The sequence below is a fragment of the Mugil cephalus genome, chromosome 1 (assembly GCF_022458985.1).
Source record: "Mugil cephalus isolate CIBA_MC_2020 chromosome 1, CIBA_Mcephalus_1.1, whole genome shotgun sequence".
Lineage (NCBI taxonomy): Eukaryota > Metazoa > Chordata > Actinopteri > Mugiliformes > Mugilidae > Mugil > Mugil cephalus.
The window spans coordinates 42,255,889-42,274,267 of NC_061770.1; the positions used below are offsets into that span (position 1 = coordinate 42,255,889).

Consider the following 18,379-nt stretch of genomic DNA (forward strand, 5'->3'; position numbering starts at 1 on the left):
CATTGATTTCTATTCAGCTCAACGCGGATTCTGCAGCATTTAGACATTTAATTCCCATTCAAGCAAAGTGATTACACAGCCGAGCATTTAATTAAGCAATCACAGCGGTGCAATCTGAATGATTCAGTGTCTAAATGAGGGCCAAGTTGGCAGAGTCTAAATGTGGGCCAAGTTGGCATTATTGTGCCTCTCTAGTTCCTAACAAAGCTGCTTCTAAAACGCGAGATTTACGGAAAAACCGGAATGCCCGTCTTTAACATATGAATCGTACCGCTCCTCAAAAGCATGTTAAAAGCTCAGACAAACAACGGTTTCTCAAAGTCACACTCGATAAAGCCACACAGCTACACTCTTAATTAAGTGTGTTAAAGGATTTTTTGAGACGGAAGGAGCTCGGTATTCACGGCTGACCTAGTTCCACCTCAAAAGAAACACAATTTTGGGGGCATGGGCACAGATGGGTCTGAAGATGTACCGGGGAGGGGTTCTCACCCTTCCACGCCTCCGTGAACAGGGGGACAATTTATTATGTCTGGATGTGGCCTCTGTTTGTTTGGTTTGCCTTCTCCCAAATGAGCTCAGCTGTAGTGACACAGAAATCCATAAAGTGTTCGTCGGCATTCCCTCGGCGCTGCATGTTGTTGCTTTCTGAAGAAGCTCTGAATAACTGAACATACAAGGCTCCTCCAAATCGCACAAATCATCTTTTCCTAAAGATGCTGAATGCCTTGCCACATCGCCTTAGCACTGTTTATTGGAAAACAATTACCCCCGGAAAATCGAACCAAAATATATATTTGTTTTTTATGATTCATTAGCTGAACAATGCTTTCAGAAAATGGTGGAATCCCTGCAGTCGGCAGAAAACAGACAATTAAAGTAATTTCTTGTTTTTCCAGTGTGGACAAGCAATGTGACCGAGTTAATAGTCTCAAATTACAAATCGCTTACTAATATATGTCTCCGGTAAATGGAGATTTAATTTCACGGCCTTATTGAGGAGCTTTGGATTCCTGTGGTTGCCACTCTCGCCAAACATACTCTTTTCTTTATCGCTTCCCTTGCTCAGGTTATGTGCACCTGCAGCTGTGCTGCACAGTCTTTTAGTCTTTTGTAATTGGCGATTTGTTTCCAGATTTGCATATGTACTTGACTCAATGGAATTTTGAGACATAAGATGGTTGCCTGTTGAGGCTTGTTAAAGGAGAAATGACTCACCTGGCTTTGTCAAAAGGTTACAAAAACTCCTAACCATGATATGGCTGGGCTGAGTGCTTTTTTTTTTATTTGTTTGATTTGAAAACAGAACCAGGAAAACTGCCCGGCTCAAAACGAGCCCAGCCAGCAAATGACGGACTCTAAAATACTATTAAGAATACCTACACAATGATTTTATCTTTTGTTTTTTGGCAGTATTGGGCCAGGGCTAGGTGACATTTTATAGATATCATATAGAAACATTTAAACACCAAATTTGATATCAAGTTGTTTTCAACTCGTGTCATATTTTTAAGTAGTATGGATATTTTCATCTTGCGTGGACATGCTTCAGTTCACATCACACTCGAATGTATTTTCCTGTTGCCATCTTTTAAATTAACTTTACATTCTGTCATTGTATATAATTTTAAAAATGTCGTACCTATCAAATTTAATTTCTCCATCAGTTTGGGGGTCCTTGGCCTGAAAAAACTTGAAGACCTCTGTCTTGGACAGCTTCAGTCTTCCCAACTTTGGTAAGAAAATATTTACCTTATCTAGTCATAAATCGTAAAATGTTAATCCTTTAACAATTATTTTATACACTTTTATGCTGCATGACACAGAACATCTTCAAACGCCTAAAGCTTGTAACACGTTCATCCTAAATGGAACCCTCCCATGATAATAACCACTTGTGCATTTGCATTTTTAAGAGCACATTTTTTTTTCCCTCCAAACTTGAACTTTGACATTCTAAACTCAGACTACAGATGTTAATCAAAGTCAAAACTTAATCCAGGCCTGATAAGATGCTCTATTTAACAGGCTCGTTTTTAGCGGGGGGCTCGATCAGGTGAAATGAAGAGGAACTGATTGCTGTTGGTGATTGTGCTGATTACATTTTAAATTTAAAACTTTCCTCCTAGTACATGGTCCCCACAGTTTAGCAGACAATGACATAGCAGGCTGAGCAAATGCCAAGGTCCCTGGAATCTCATCGACTCACAGAGAAATGCCACACTTTATTTTTTACTTTAGTTGCATGGAAATTCCAAAACTGTGTATGGACATTACAAATGGAAAAACGAGAATTCCTCGTGATTATTATTTTCTGCTCCACACGTTCTGTAGTAAACTCATTATCCGACTTGATCAACTCATCATCCCACTATTGAAAACACCGTATTATCCCCAGACCCAAGAAAATGAAAATGCTGAAAGCGCTGTAATACCGCGTGAGAGAAACGTCTTTATCCCATTATTCTGTCAATGCATTGCCACAGCAGCCGTAATCATCCACATGTTTTCAAAGTTTAATAAAACAATCATGTTTTGTGGGAGGAAGGGTTCAGCATTCCCGACCTTCTCTTATTCTGACTGTGGCCAGAATTCACAATGACTGAGATCTGTGTTGTAATTTTCCCCCCGGTCAAAACGTTATGGATGCTTGTGCTACAACTGTCATATAAATGACATTTGAAAATATACGATGAAAGGCATTTGCATGAAATATGGCACTGGATGAGGTATTAGCATATTGGGAAGGGGGATTTGCATTTGTGTTCATGCCCTCTATTGAAGATGACAGATTGTGTCATGTACTGTACATACGTGAGCTACACACTCCGCTTTAAAAATCCGAATATTAATGAAAATATGGAAATGTTAAAATGTGTCTGGAGATGAATCTTACTGTATTTTCATGTACACTGGACCTAATGCAAGTCTAGGAGGCACTCTGTCCAATCACAGTTTGTAAGCATGAATAACCTTGTGCTAAAGCAAGATCGCTAGAGGACTGAGACCAATGTCGTGCTTTTCAAACCAATGTGAAAAAAAATAAGAAAAAGACACGGCAAACTCAGAAATCATTTTACAAAATCACATCATGTTTTCTTAACGTTTGCATCCCGGTGGGTTTAATATCATGGCAGAGGTATCACTTTCAATCCGGAAAATCGCTCTTGATCTTCTTGATCTTTTTTTTTGCAATTCATTCTCCAAAACTCTATGCGCTGGTGCGACACCCCACATTAGAGAGCTGACAGCAAACTCACTTGCCATCTCTCTGGCTGTGTGCTGAAGCTGGGAGAACTTAACTGTGCCCAGGAATATTTTAATCTCATTTCCTTAATGTTCTGTGGCTAAAGCATGTGCCATCAGGACCCCCCGTCACTTCCCTGGTGGATACGCTCATGTATGGCCAACTGCTTAGGCCATTCGTCGTGCTTCAAGGGTCAGTTTGTGAGAATGTTTCATGTAAAACACTGCAATTATCACTGCCATGTGTCGACGTTATATTAAAGGTGCCTGTTGTGTTGCAGAAACACCTACTGAAGTTTGTGTGTGTCATGTCAAGACAGACCTCAACAGGAGTATGGGGATACATGTATGAGGAAGTAGTAGAGTCTTCAATGTTTTTCAGGGCAAGGACCCCCAAACTGATGAGAGATTGGCCTAGTGCTATTTATAAATATACATTATTATTATCATTCTGCTTTCAATATTAAGCTATTCAAATAATACAATTCAAACATGCAACAGTAGGGTGGCTAACTGCCGTAAATCTAAAACCTGTGGACTGAATAGGATCTCAGCCAATTGCAGGGAGCCTGATAGAGTCACTTGTGATTGGCTCAGCAGTGATAAGGGCTGGTTCTACTGTGTACAGGAGGCTTAGATTGACAGGTCTGGGCTAATGTGGCGCTCTGTGTGAAGCGGTGCGCTAGTGAGGCAGTGCTGAAAGAAAGAAAAAGTCTTCTGCCTCCATTGATCCCTTTATTAAAATACATTGGTTTCATTTGTTTTTCAAGAAATATGAATTTGTGTTGGAAAATTTAAAAAATATATATATGTATGTAAAATGTCTAATCAACCAAAGATTTTGCGGAGGCATTAGATGCAATACCTCCGCAGACACCCATGCAGTAGAGTACATAATAAGAGTTCTGAATGTCATTTCTAAGGTTTAGTTTTGTGACTAGATTTTTTATTTTTCAACACATCATCACAACTTCAAAAGAGTAACCGCAATGAACTCAACATCTGTACTGGGTGGGTTCCAGAGGTCGTCTTAAACAGACAGCAATGAAATCGTTTAATGGAAACTTGAACTGTGGTGTTCAGTGTGCAAGCTGACGGAAACAAAACAAACAAAAATGTCGATTTATTATAGTTGCAAGTATGTATTTTTTATTGAGCAATCTAACAGAACATTTATTTTGTTATATCTGCAACTGGATTCGTTGTTGAGGTTGCTTGTTAGTGTGATACTGGACATGCTCCAGTAAATACATCAGGGGTGATTCATTTGTTTGCAGATATGACTTCTGTTTTGTTTTAAATTCAGTGTGATTGATACATAAGACGTAAGGTCCTTTTTACACAGTGTGACAGTGCTGGAGTAACCATCAGTCATTTCGTAGTACAAAGTACTGGCTTGATTGATTGATTGATATTAAGAACTCAAGCGAGGAGCTAAGACACTTCATGTGGAACCTATTTTATTGCAGTTTGCATGTTGAAACTCTTCTTATTGCATTGACTTGTTGTTCTGTTAACAGTGATGATGTGCAGTTGGTTTTGTCAGATGAGTCAAAAGCTAATTTTTTACAATTAATCTTTGAAATGCTTACAGATTTGTGCTGCTATGTATACAACACACAACCATATTCCCTGACAAATCGTAAAAAGCAGATCACAATCCGTAGAGGTAGCCTACCTTGAGGTCGAAGGTGTGAAAGTCATGGAACATTCTCTCTCCTGAGACCTGTGACAGAGCGGGGGTAGATGAGACGTCAGTCATGATTAGGCCACAGTGCAATTACAGAGCAGCTTCTCTGACAGTGATTGATCAATGAGGAACTCCCTTAATGAAGACAAGGACTCAGGGGCAAACGGAAGAAGTGGGAATAGTGTCCCAGTTTGCTGCGGCGCTAAGAGGATCATTCCACCGTGTGCAGCTACACTTTAGTAGCGCCAGAAATACAGCATGTACAGGTGTGCGCCTCACTTCATAACTTAAAATGTTTTGAATTAAACACAGGATTATAAAAATTGATCGAAATTCTATCCAAAATCTCGACTATGAAGCAATTTCCAGTTCGGTCCATATGATCGAGGGTTTACTGAAATAAGAGCCAAGGTATCAGCACAAAGGGAAAAAGGCAGTTGTTTATTTAACAAGCAATTATGGATATAATCAATCTTCAAGAAATCGGCTCTGCAAATGTTTTATGGGCGACAATCAGCGCATTTATTACAGTCTTCAGTGATGCAGATCACAAGCCAATGTGGTGAGAAAAGGTTCACTTTGAGAAAAATGCTGTGCTTTTTAAGTCCAGCGAACTGAACCCAGACTGAACAGAGGGAGGAATCCGCAGTGCTTCTCGGAGAATATACTTTTGACAGATGAAACAAAACTGCAGCTTTTTGTTAAGTCACATCATCTCTGTGTTCACAGCGCAAAGTAAAAAAAATAAAAAATAAAAAAGAGAGATCTCAAACAAAAACACAACATCCCACTGTGAAACAAAGAGGAAGTGTGTTATTGTAATGGGGTTGCCGCAGCTGTGTCTGGCTCTGGGTGCCTTGAGTCGACGCAGGGCACAGTTAAAGCAGGAGATTATGAAAGCATTTTGGAGCGAAAGGCGCTGCCTGTCGGAGGGCTCTGCATCACGGCTCCTCCAACGGGAGATTGACCTGAAAGACAAATGTGACCGCACCAGAGAAGGAAGCACTTGGCTGTTCTGAAATGGCTTTATTCGAGTCCTCCTCTTGAACCAATTGTGAAAGATGGGGAAACACGCAGAAGACCCCCATCAAACCTGAGATGAGCTGGAGCAGTGAAGCGGGCCACGTCATTTAGGATGATAAAAAGTGCCTGATTGTCCTAAAAGTGTGTGCTACAGAATGTTAAAGGTCCACACGTTCTATCTTTTAAAAGATATGTTTAGTCTTTTAAATATAGATGAGAAAAAAAGGCCGATATCAGTGTTAACTCTTTCCCAGAGGGACACGTGTAAAACTATGGCTCTGACTTTGTTACGTATTTACACTGGTGAAGCTTCTTATGTCTTCTTGACACGAGAAAAGCACGTCTTTAACTTAAATGTGCCTAGATACATCTGCTTCCAAGCTGAGTGATCGATGCGCCGATAAAAACGATCTCCAGCATATTCCTGCGATTCGCTCATGCTTCTGTTTTCCAGCCCTGATGCTCTGCCGTGCTTTTAACTCTGTTACACAAAACAGGCTGAACTCAAGGGCCACTTAAACATGACTGCCTCAGTTGGACTGTCAAGTACAGCCTCATTGTTAAAACACCAGAGAACGAGGAAATCAGGCCCTTGAGGCAAACGCGTCATACGCCACTGTGTTGAAATTCAGTTTTTGATTTAGCTCTGTAATACACTCCCTGTGAAAATCTGGACTGCCTTGTAGTCTGACCCAACATAAGGAGGGACATATTTGCTTTTTGTTCTATTCATGCCATGTACACGGGTGAGTGGGGCACTTGCCAAAAACAGCCATCCCTTCGAGCGAAGCATCTGACTGCTGCTTCAACTTTATTCTTTTCCAAACTTCGTGTGAAAAAAAAAAAAAAGGAACAAGCACACATGCTCGAACAGATGACTATGAAAGACAAACAGAGGTTACCTGAAACAAGGTTTTTACAGAAGATTGGCTTAATGACTCATGGCTGCGTCGAACTAAATGGTGTACAAACCATTCGCATTTCACTAATTAACAAGCAGCACAATTTGTCTCACATGCTGGATTTTGATGAGTGCAGATGCATTTAACATATTTGAGTCAATCACGGTGTTTCAAGGCGACGTTATTCAGTCTGTTATACCGCATTTAACACTTTCTAAGACGGATCGCCCCAATACAAAAACATTACTTTTACGGAGGCGAACTAACAAGTTCACAGTACGGCTGTAAGTTCACACTGTACCCATCCAAGGCTAGTTGAAACACGATGGCCTCCACCTGCCATCTCCCCGCTTGCCTCGAACATCAAGATTACAGTGCTCAAAGTAATCCACGTGGGGAAAGTCAAACCCCCATCGAGTGTAGCTGCTGTGTCACGTACTGCTATTTCCCCAACTCTCTCCGGCAGCATGCTCTTTTCTTTTTCTTTTTTTTTCTTTCCTGTCTTGTCTCTGTTTGTTGAATTATCACTTGGCTGCTCTCTCTCCCTCCGAACACTTTTATTAATTTTAATAGACTTAATTTTAATTTAGCCTCATACCATTTATGCAGGCGACAGAAGCCGTATCCTCAATTTACTGCTTTGTGTTGCTCTTTGGTTCCCATAGAAACCAAGTCCAGTCACCCAACGGTAGCGAGGGCATAGCACCTCTGTAAGTGTCTATAAAGTGGATGTATTATAATGGATTCTACTGTATGAGCAGTCTCTAGACATAATTGCAAGTAATCAGTACTTAGGCAGTGTGTTATGCAGCATGGGGCTGCCATATTTAGATGTTCTCCATCGAGTGATTATTGTAGACCTGTGAACATTTAGAGCCACGGAAAAGTGTAGCCAGAAGCCCAAGCATCCATGGAAGTGGCAAGAAGTGCACAACGGGCTCGTCGAACATACGCGACTTACATAAATATAAAGTCGCACACAGTTTGTGGCCACTTTGTTGTTTCGTACCCCGAGGTGGCATGCATCAGATGCAAGCACTTGTCCTCAAAGACCAAATCTACGCAGTGAACTGAAAGAAACAGCTGAAAACTCCAAGTGCTCGAGGTGGCCTGGTGTTAACTCTATTTGATATTTGTGTGCAATACAGTTGCATACAGTTTACGGGATACATTACTCCCTATGGGTATTTCTTTAAGAGCCATTACAACATTTCTACTTCATACACGGTACTCAGACTTGGTTAAAATAAGCAACTTCTAAATGTGCATTCATGTAAGTTAATAATATAATACAAAACACAGCTTAAAACGCAAGTAACATTTTAAACCATATAATTATCTCAAGTGCGATGCTTTGACAATGACACATTGACAAAAAAAAAAAAAACATAATTGCTTCCAGTAATTTCCTTCATTGTTTGGCAAGATAAAATTAAGAGCAGGGAGTCACTTTTTGTTCCGTTTATTCCCAGCCAAAAAGTCTCGTTTGTTTAGCCTTTATAGCTGGAAATGAACTTTCTTCTCAATCCCTCTCTCTCTCTCTCTCTCTTCCTCTTTCTACCAATCTCTCTGTAAGTCTAACTGACTGAGTATGGAGTGAATTTAATGATTTGATGTTAACAGTGAAATGGTTCCTTGGGAGCTTCAACAGCTGAAAAGAGCAACCATTTGGCCGGCGGATCTGCTTGCCTCAGCACTTAAAGGCACACGTTTAAATGTGCGGCTTTCACCCAGAATGGCCCACAAGAGGGACGCCTGAAGGGGGTTGGTTGGTGGGGGGTGGTGTGTGTGAGGGGGATGTGTAGCTTGATGCTGAGGACCTAGGGAATCGCATGGTCATTCATCACATTAATGAGTCACGTCACTTTATTTACAAAAAAGGGATTTTTTTTTTCTCTTTATCCCATGGATGGTCCCAACCATCATGATGCGGCGTTTTCGTTAATGTTGGCTGAAGTCAGCTGAGGCAAAGGCAATGAGAGAATTAATCTAGAGTTGCCCAGGTAGCCATCCAAGTCGAGCTGATTGCAGCTGAATGTTGCTTGCTTGTAGTCGGACGCCAGAGGGCTAAATTTGGCTGGGTTTTTTGGACGCGCACTCGGGGCAATTTGGACTCAGAATCAGCTGCAGTTAATAGAACTCGGGAAAGCCTCGGGGCCAAAGGCAGCCCACTCATCACATTTGCAGCACTAGCCATTAGATTTTTGGTCTAATGTTTGGCAAAAGTTTTGTTTGTGTGCAAAAAGGCAGACACATTAATATATCCTTTTTATCCAAACATGTTTAATATATATAGATGGGGCACATACAATTCAACAACCTAAGATGAATCAACTGCCATTTGACCTGTCACATCAGGTGAACCAGTAAGCCATGACAATGAACCAGCATCTGCAAAACCAAGGCCTTACCTAAGAGGAAAATGTGCAAAAAACCTACAGTGGGAAAGGTAAACAGTTGATGCTCCGTTGCATTACCCTTATCCAACCAAAATTCACATAAGATACATCAAAAGTTGTGGATTGCTGGACAGAAATACTGATTGAAGCAGTTGGTGAAAAGTTGAACACATCGCTCCTATCCCGATGCCTGGAACGGTAGCGAGTAAAATGTGTAGGAGTTTGATCCAAGAATCATAATATCAAGTACAACAGTCCTTCAAAAGCCAGTCCCAGCTTATGTTTATATGATATTGGTATACTAATATCACTTTCTTTTTTCTGGTTGCCTTGTGAAAGCTTTTACACAGGCGGGGTAGAGATTTAAGGAGTGGTTTGAGGAGACTGGAACTACATGACATTTTGCTTCGCAGGCGAAATCCGAATCTGTGATATTACCATTTCAGGGGTGAACGGATTTAAAGCACGATACTCTGATAAATCTCGGGACAGGGTGAAATAGATGAATCTCAAGTTATTTACCTTTTTAATTGGAAATGTCTGTCACAGGGCAGCAAGCTGAGTCCCATTCCAAGCCATTATCTGTCCGCCTTGATTATTTGAAGGTATTTTATGGGGAGTAATGTGCTGGGTGTCAGAGGTAGCTATTGAATTTATTCTTGTTGGATTTTGTAGGCTTAAGAATACAAATGCTGAGGAGCAAAAAAAGCTCACAAAAGGTCAACTCGCTAATCACATCACTACATTTGCTGTTTCACAGACTCTCAAATGTCGACTGACGAGATTTTGCTGACAGAAAATCCAAGTAGTTTAAATCACTGTAAGCTAAACTCTTTAGTTTGACACCCCCCTAGAGTGTAGATGATTAATATGTCATCTGTTGAGCTTTAAACTTTTGTGACTAGCTAACTGCTATCCCTTGACGGGGGTTGTAGCTTGTTTGTAATAGACTTAAACAAGCAGTAGTTTCCTTTGAGCGTGCCCTTGGGGTTCGTTCGTAATTGCTCCCTGGGGTCCTGTCAATAGTTCCTACCTGCTCTTGAGCACTCATTCTGAGGCTGTCATCCTTGGTGCACTGCCTGTCTGGGCCCCTGAGTGACACTGCGGCGTCACAGAATGGGCTCTGTTGAAGGATATCTCCGGCTCTAAACGAGGACACCACTGAGACTCTGCCAGCACACACCACACCACACTGTGACAGGGACGAACACTTAAGCTCAGAACTGTTGGATGTGAAGTGTCCAGGGACTGAATGTTGTGTACCTTTGTGTGTATGTGTGCACTGTACGTGTGTGAAAAGTTTATTGAAATAACATCATAATGCAAAAACGCGGCAAACAGGTAAACATAATATCCTTCAGAAGAGCAGTGGCTGTTCACATTCTTGGACAACACTTAGACTCTCGTTGCGAGTTCTTGCACAACAAACAAGTGAATGCAAACAATTCAGTGATCTCATCTCTTATTCATACGGTACTTCTCTTGACAGCACCGGCATCTCAGTATGTGCCTCCAAAAAATATAAAAATAACAACAGTCAACTCACTCTTGTCTGCATTTGTCATAGAAAAAAAAAACAAAAAAAAACAGACAAAACCTTGATTTAGGCACAAGAAGTAGCACGCTCTCCCCCTAAAAGCAGTCCCTGATTTTGTTTTGACTATGACGGCACTAAAAGTCTGTTTTAGTCATCTACGAGCGCAAACGTGGATCTCTTGCGATTGCACTTTGGCTGCCCGTCCACAGTTTGGAGCTGCAGCATATAAAGGCGCGTTTGCACCATCTGCCAGCTGAGGTGACTGGAGCAAGTCAAGAGCCGAGGGGCTGTTTAAAAAAAAAAAAAAAAACTACAGCTGCCACAAACTACCTGCTTTTCTGTTGTGCCCTCTTTGGAATATTCCTTGGTTAAAATGGTCTTTTGGTAGCTTTTTGAAGGGCAGCGGTGATAAAACACTGTGAGCTTGCACACTGTCACTGCAGGGACTGTAAGTGTTACCTGGCGTCGGGAGTTGCACGCTGTGGCAGGCGGCTGTGGGAAAAGGTCTCTTCCCCTTAAATTGCGTTGACTGCTGTACTGTGTACAAAGCTAACGGCGCAGTATTCCAAGATGAGTGGTTTTCAGCCATGCTAGCGGTTTGGATGAAATGTCTCCGCAACTAATAGTTGGCTTGAACAGGCACCGACTGTCACAGCAGGAGGATTTCTAATTACTTTTGGTTTGCCCTTGACTTTTCCAGTAGCCACCACCATACTGTTGGTGTTCTTTTTTTTTCACATTTCTACTAAACTCTCTCAATATCAGTTCTTGGGTTCTGTACAGACCGTGTCATGATTCCCAGACGATGAATCGTAACGACCTTTGATACACTGATTTTACTTTCCCTTCCCTTATTTTAGGAAGTCATTTTTATTCCTCAGACTAATGCCATGCTGGCCTGGCTGTTTACTGGTGTTGTTTAGGCAGTGATGAGCCTCAGTACAACCTCTCAGAGCTACCAACACGGCAGTGGACTCTTGTTGTACTGACTGTTCCTTTGTTGCTGTTCATCTGCACCAGCCAGTGTCTAAGAGCACTAAACGTCTTCCTTAATTCGCAGTTTACAACTCGACAGTTGTGGACAATTATCGATGTGTCGTCCTTTGTTAACAGCTGATGAAGTCAGGGATTCCGCTTTGATGGTAACTTGAGCATAGACTTTCTCAGACGAAGATAATGCACGGGGGTTGATTCTGTCCCTTCACATATCTCTCAGAACTTCACACTTCTAGAAAATTCCTAACAAAGTCAGTGATCATTGGTGCAATGTGTCATGGTTCTGACGGTTTGATTGTTTCAGTGTTTTCACATTCAGAAGAGTGTAGAGGAAAAGAGAGCTTCGTGTGTTGCTCAAGGTCCTTTTAGATACTCCCCATCCCACATCTCCCTGCACAATTAATTTTATCTTTGGGGTATTATCAAGAGGGAGCCTGGCAAAGCAGCATGACAGAAAAACGGTCCAGAACCCCAAGGCCCAGGGTGGGAATTAATCAGTTTGACAAGATCTCTCACAAACGATTTGCCTGGCTTTCCTTCAGTTGGATATTGCCACTACCCTACATATCTGAGGGGGTGAAGAATAAGCATGTTTCAAACACAATGTAGAACGAGTCGACTCGAAACCTTGAAGCGAGCAGTGACAGTGTGTTGCTGAAGCGTTGGAAAGGCAGAAAAAAATGCAGGCTTGACAGGTGTTGGACAACCTTTGTGGGCTGTGCCTGTTAAGTGAGCATTAGCATTATTCACATCAGCCACACAGTCATAATAATGAATTCCCATCAAGGCTGGCTGACGCCCGCTTTATTTTCTCCACAAAGCAGAATTTATTCCTGAATCAAGCCTCCCCAAAAAACTGGTTAGCCTTGTTCAACTTGTGCTTTCAAAACTATTGACATCAAGCAGACGTTTGATGAATTATCGGGGACGCAGAAAATTAATCAAAGTAATGATTGAATAATTATCTCAAGTGCAATTAATTAAACATGCCAATGAACTCATCTTGAACAGCTGTCCTAGCTGCACCACTTAATCACTTGTGAGAATTACCAAACACAAATGGAGGACGCCGAGTGCATGCAATAATCTCTGCAAAGTGCATTGTTTACAAACAGTAATTAATATCACACCGTGTATTAGCGGGGTAAGTGACTGCAGTGCACTTCTGTAATTGTACCAGGGAGAGTTGGGTTTCTTCCCCACTCTTTCCTCAAACACCTCTTGTTAGGACAACGGATATATTATAAGACTGACTGCTGACATTATAGACCACATCCCGGAAATTCACACAGACTTACAGCGTGTTCGATTCTGTGTTTTGCAGGTCGCCTGGTTGCCTCATTAAAATGCACAGTACGCATCAACCTTCATTGCAGAATCTGTTAGTTAACCTACTAAATGTCCTGGACAACATTAATATCATAAATCACACTCAACCCAATTCCTGCCCACATTCTGTAAAACAAATTTCTGTTTCTGCCCTAAGAATGTGAAATAACTCCCGCTATATTCGTTGGCAGGAACTGGCTAAAAGTCTGAGCGAGCTTTCTTAGTGTCTCTTGAAGGAACAGATTTGACCACAGCGGCGAGGGAGTCTGTGGCATTCTACGATGAGGTAATTTAGGGCATCACATATACGGCTTTCATGGTCTGTGGAGCTTGACAGTCACAGCAGACTCCAGGAAATGGTCTGTGCGGTTCTGACATGTGAGGAATCTATCTCGGACAGACTAGCGTCTAAGAATGAAAACTGACAATGAGTGGCATCGGGAAGCAGACAGCCCTAAAATGAACTTTAAAAGAACAATCGCACACGAAAACACCCTCGACCGACCGCATGGTTTGGTTTGCTGATTACAGTAATACTACATATCTGTAGCTTATTTGAGCACAATAGACTACTGTATTATGACACAGACACACATTATTATAATATCAGTAATTACATGGACTTATTATAGCTTACATAAAATGGTGCCGTTGTCATTAGAATTTAGAACCATTGTAGGATTCTGAATATAAAAAAGGATAATTAGCATATTCATTATGATTTTAATATCTTTCACAGTACTGTACACTAAAGTAATTAAAATAAGCTTAGCGAAAACTGTGTGACTCACTGTTTTCTTTTTTTTTATTTTCCTTCTGAACTTCACTGAGTTCACATTTACAATGACAACACAGAAAATTAACTAGCTCAAAAGCAAGGTACGAAGTGATTAAATACGGCAGTGCTGGTCTTTTATAGTGCGCCACACAAAGGTAACCTATTCAGGAGTAGAAAGTTTATTTTGACTGTGTACAGAATGTGTGCATGAATTTAAAACCAAAATTAACATTAACGACTATGCCTGCTCTGCCTATTTTATGCAGAATTATCTTAAAGGACTATGTAAAAGCCATGAAAATACATTAGTATTTTTTTATTATTATTATGTAAAAGGGAAAGTTATTAGTATGAGATCACAAACACACAAAAAATGTGCGACCTCATTGGTTGTCTTGGGATAATGGTAGCTATGAAAATAAAGACCATGACCAGTTAAAATCAGCATTAGAATGACAGTCCCATTGAATGAAACGCCACCAACATTATCAGCTAATGTGTAGAAGCTGTTATCTTGAATTTTGCCTTTGGCAGAACTCAGTGGACTTGAGTGGGAAAGAAAAAATCCAGCTACAAAGTAAGAGAGGCATTCATTGGCCTTGAGTTGTTGCAAAGGTGCGTTCCAGTTTCTTTCTTGCTCTTTGTTGCTTTTTGTTGTTTATTTATCCGAGTGTCTTTGCACCCATGTATACACATCACGCTGAGGAATCCTCTTAATAGCTTCAAGGAGTGCAGATTCTGACTGGGTTAAACGTGAAGTTTAAAGTACAAGCTAATTTTACTGCTTGTCGCAAGCAAAACATCCAGTCACTTTGATCATTTTATTGTTTGTCCTAACATAGAGCTTTGCTGAAATCGATTTCCCTCCAGTATAATTGGTGTCATGCCTGGTTTGGCTAAATAAGCCTTCACATCAGAAGATATTCTGGCAAACTATAAAGGCAATGCTAGCATTTTGCTGAGGAATATACTGAGAAATAACATTCGCAACAAAGGTTTTTTGAGGGTAAAAAAAAAAGAAAAAAAAAAAGAGCTTTTTTTAATAGGAAATACTCACAGTAAGCAGCTCAATCAACAATCTATGTGTGGTATTTTGTGGTACCTGACATTGAGTGAACTGTACGCAATGCTAGCTCTGCTATTTGCTTGCATTAGTCGCTTTTGTAGTTGAGCAGGGTTTGTGTATAATTTGGATCATGGGTAGAAATAACATCCGCTGTTACCCAATTCTAAAATATATCATTCCATTTTAACTTATGTGTTTTTAGCAGAATTTTACTGTAATTGAGGTGCATTACCACAAAATGGCTTCAGCTCTGATCATTTAGTCATTCTCTGGAAGTCTGTAAAACCGCAATTCGCCGTCTCATATCCAAAAGAGTTTAATGTATTTCCGTTAACAGAAATGTACAAGGTTAAAAGGTTAATATCTGATGGTGAGTGCAATTCTCTGTGCTATTGTGATGGCACATCCCTTCTCTGCCTCTCCTGCTTTCCATTCCTCCCCCTTTTACTCTTCCACTGTTGTGTTATTGTGTGAGTGCACCCGCACATAGATGCTCGTACACTCTTGGTACCCTCTACCTCCTCCCCTCAGTGTAAAAGTTGCAGCAGAGCCATCCATCCAAACCCGCAGACCATGAAATTAGGTTAAGACGTAAGGCTGTGAATGACACAGGTGTGGATACAAATGAGAACATCCGAATGAAGGAGTACAGATCCAAGACAGCTGATACTGTAGTCGTTATAGGCATTCAGAATTATATTTCACAGCCTCCTCCTTCGTTTTATTTAGTCCAGTTTTTTATTTATTTATTTTGATTGCGTATTAGTGGTCAGGGCAGGGCATTATCTTACATGCTTGGAAGCTGTGTTTTAGGATAGTAGGAACTCTGTCATATTCCACATATCATTTCCCATAAAAAGTAAATAAATAAAATTGCTCAAGCTTGTCTTCCCTCCCCTGCTCCGTTAAAGTCACATAAATCAGCAGCAATTTTTTTTCCCTTTTTTGACATCATTCTGACATTTAACTAATTTACTCTTGCTCTTTTGTAATAATAACTGTCCATGTATGACTAACATTGAACAACAACACATTTTTATAAGTCCATCTCTTTTTTAAAGACACTATTAACGTGCTAACTGTACACAGAAACGAAGCACAGGTTTTGGACAATTCTGCTAATCCTGGATGTTCTTTTATGTTTTGAATTCAACCTCACCCTATTTTTACAGTTAGTGAATTGAATGGTTTGGTTTATTCAGAGGAAGGTTGAATGGTCTGAATGGCTCAAAAAGCCAATATTTGTTGTTGAACGTGTCTGTCACTGTCTTAATCATGTTTGATCAGTCAGAACATGAGACTCAGCTGTAACGTATAAACATCGTTAAGATGTGGCTAGTGCGATAATACATCATTTTAATTTCAAACAAAATAAATGTCTATGTATACTCTAGGAATGCAGATTTTTTTAACATTTGGAGTTCCACATGGCTCAAGATTAGGGCTTCATCTTTTGTATACTGTATTTACTTTGTGTATGGCCATTGTCTGCTGTTTACTGTGCTATACTTAAGCTATACCTCTACTCCAAGCTGAACTGGAAAGATCCTAGAATACATACATAAATACAATAAGCGTGTTTAACATAAAGCTAAGAAAAAACATGACACATGTCCAAATAAATCACATTGCTGTAACAAGACGGTCAATGACGATTCAGTGCAGTGAGAATATTATGTCACCGATTTTAATGTTTACACACCCATGTTTACACTAATGTTCCTTTTATGATGAATGATGAGATGGTCAGTTTTGCAATGGAAGATTTCTTTTTCAGGTACTTTTTAAATAATCATGAAAGAGTAGCACAGTGTTTCATTGTGGTTTGACAATCCCAAACTTGGCTTTTAATTATTATGTCATTCAGAGTACTGCATTCAGAAGAGAGCCAAGGACAATTAGTTAAAGATGATTATGTAAAGCCAAGTCGATAACAGTGAGTTTCTGGAAGTGATTTAAAACAGTGGTAGCGATTTGGCAGCCCTGAGCTCCGTGCACAATCCTTTCCAAAGAGCATTCATGGCAAACACCCAATCAATTGCGACTTTGGAACAGGCAGCCATAACAGAGTTTACTCTATGTATAGTCAAGACATGAAGCTCCTTTGTCATCATCCCTCCCTGTTATATTTCTGCTTACCTAATACAGAAAAAAAAAAAAAAAAAAAAAAATCAGTGCTGTTGAACCATCAAATTCACCATCAAAGCTCTCTTGAAAGGATCTCAGCTTTTGTAAGCAACCACATCTGGAGTTGGTTATGTGTGAGAACTATATTGACTATTGCTTTTACTATAATAGGCATTGACCTCTGCATCAGCCAGGATCTGCTGATATCTGCAGTCCTTCAAACCCCACTGAGTTCAAACATGAAAAGTTTCTACTCCAATCACCACAGGTCTGCGCCAGTACAAAAGACTGCTGATCACTTAAAAGGGAATAAAATATGTGCAACGGTGAATGTGATATCCGCTGAATCTGATCTTGATTGATAGGCCCTTTGGGGCCAAGTAGGGTGCATGAAAGAGAGAGTCAAGGAAGAATTTGCCAACTAATGATCCATTCCATTTTTGAATTATGTTTAACCTGGGTATTCAAGATACCATGACAGCGAGAATTAAATGGTGGAAGTGTGAGTGGAATTGGAATGCCACTCGAGGAAAACAAGCCCTACGCATTACAGCACTGCTTTAATTAATTAGATTGGAAGCCGAAAAGTAATTAACATCAGAAGACTCTAACTGCATTTACATACAATACCAGTATAATTCGATTCATAGCAGTAGATGTACTGTTAGCATGGAATGAGTAAGGCTGAAATGGGGAATCAGCTGATTTAATGTCGTCCGCATCGTTTTGCCTGCACACACATGCACACACCCAGTTATAATACATAAGCACTTGTGGGATGCCAAAGGGTCAAGTGGTTTTCAGTGCATGCAATGAAAAGTCCTGAGGCTTGCTAATATTGCCTGATGTGTTCTTTTCATTTGAATACCGGGTGCTGCCTCAGCTAGCTCCTATTGTCAGAGCTTTCTGTTTGAATGTCAACACTATTATTACAGCAGGTGATGCAACGCCAGGTGTCTCTCTGCCTGCCTGTCTGTCTTGTATCCTCTGCCTGTCTTTCCGCGTCTTTGTGTGTCTCTCTTAGCCCTCTCTTGCTTTCCTTCCCTCAGTTTTGTTTAATAGCTATCATTATGTGTCAGCCAAATGGAATCCATTTGAAACCCACTTTTTCTACCCTTTGCAAACATCTCTATTTTTCCAGGCTTGACATTCAACTACTCTTTCACACTCGCTCTGACTGTAATGGGTGAAATGGAGAAAGTTCCTTGTTGCCGTCTTGCCTTGCTCCTCTCTCTTTTCCTATTGTTTACAGCCAGAGCCCTGGCAGTGCAGCTTCAGACTAGCTT

General features: G+C 40.6%; 1 protein-coding gene across 44 annotated transcripts in view; it reads right to left on the reverse strand.

Annotated features, from left to right (window-relative positions):
- LOC125005177 (receptor-type tyrosine-protein phosphatase delta-like) overlaps positions 1-18,379 on the reverse strand; it is a 344,191-nt gene that overhangs the window by 169,878 nt on the left and 155,934 nt on the right. For all 44 annotated transcript variants that reach the window (XM_047580628.1, XM_047580542.1, XM_047580610.1 and 41 more), the window contains exon 8: positions 4,925-4,972. The gene's annotated coding sequence lies outside the window, so the exon portion shown is untranslated. The remainder of the gene's footprint in view (positions 1-4,924; positions 4,973-18,379) is intronic.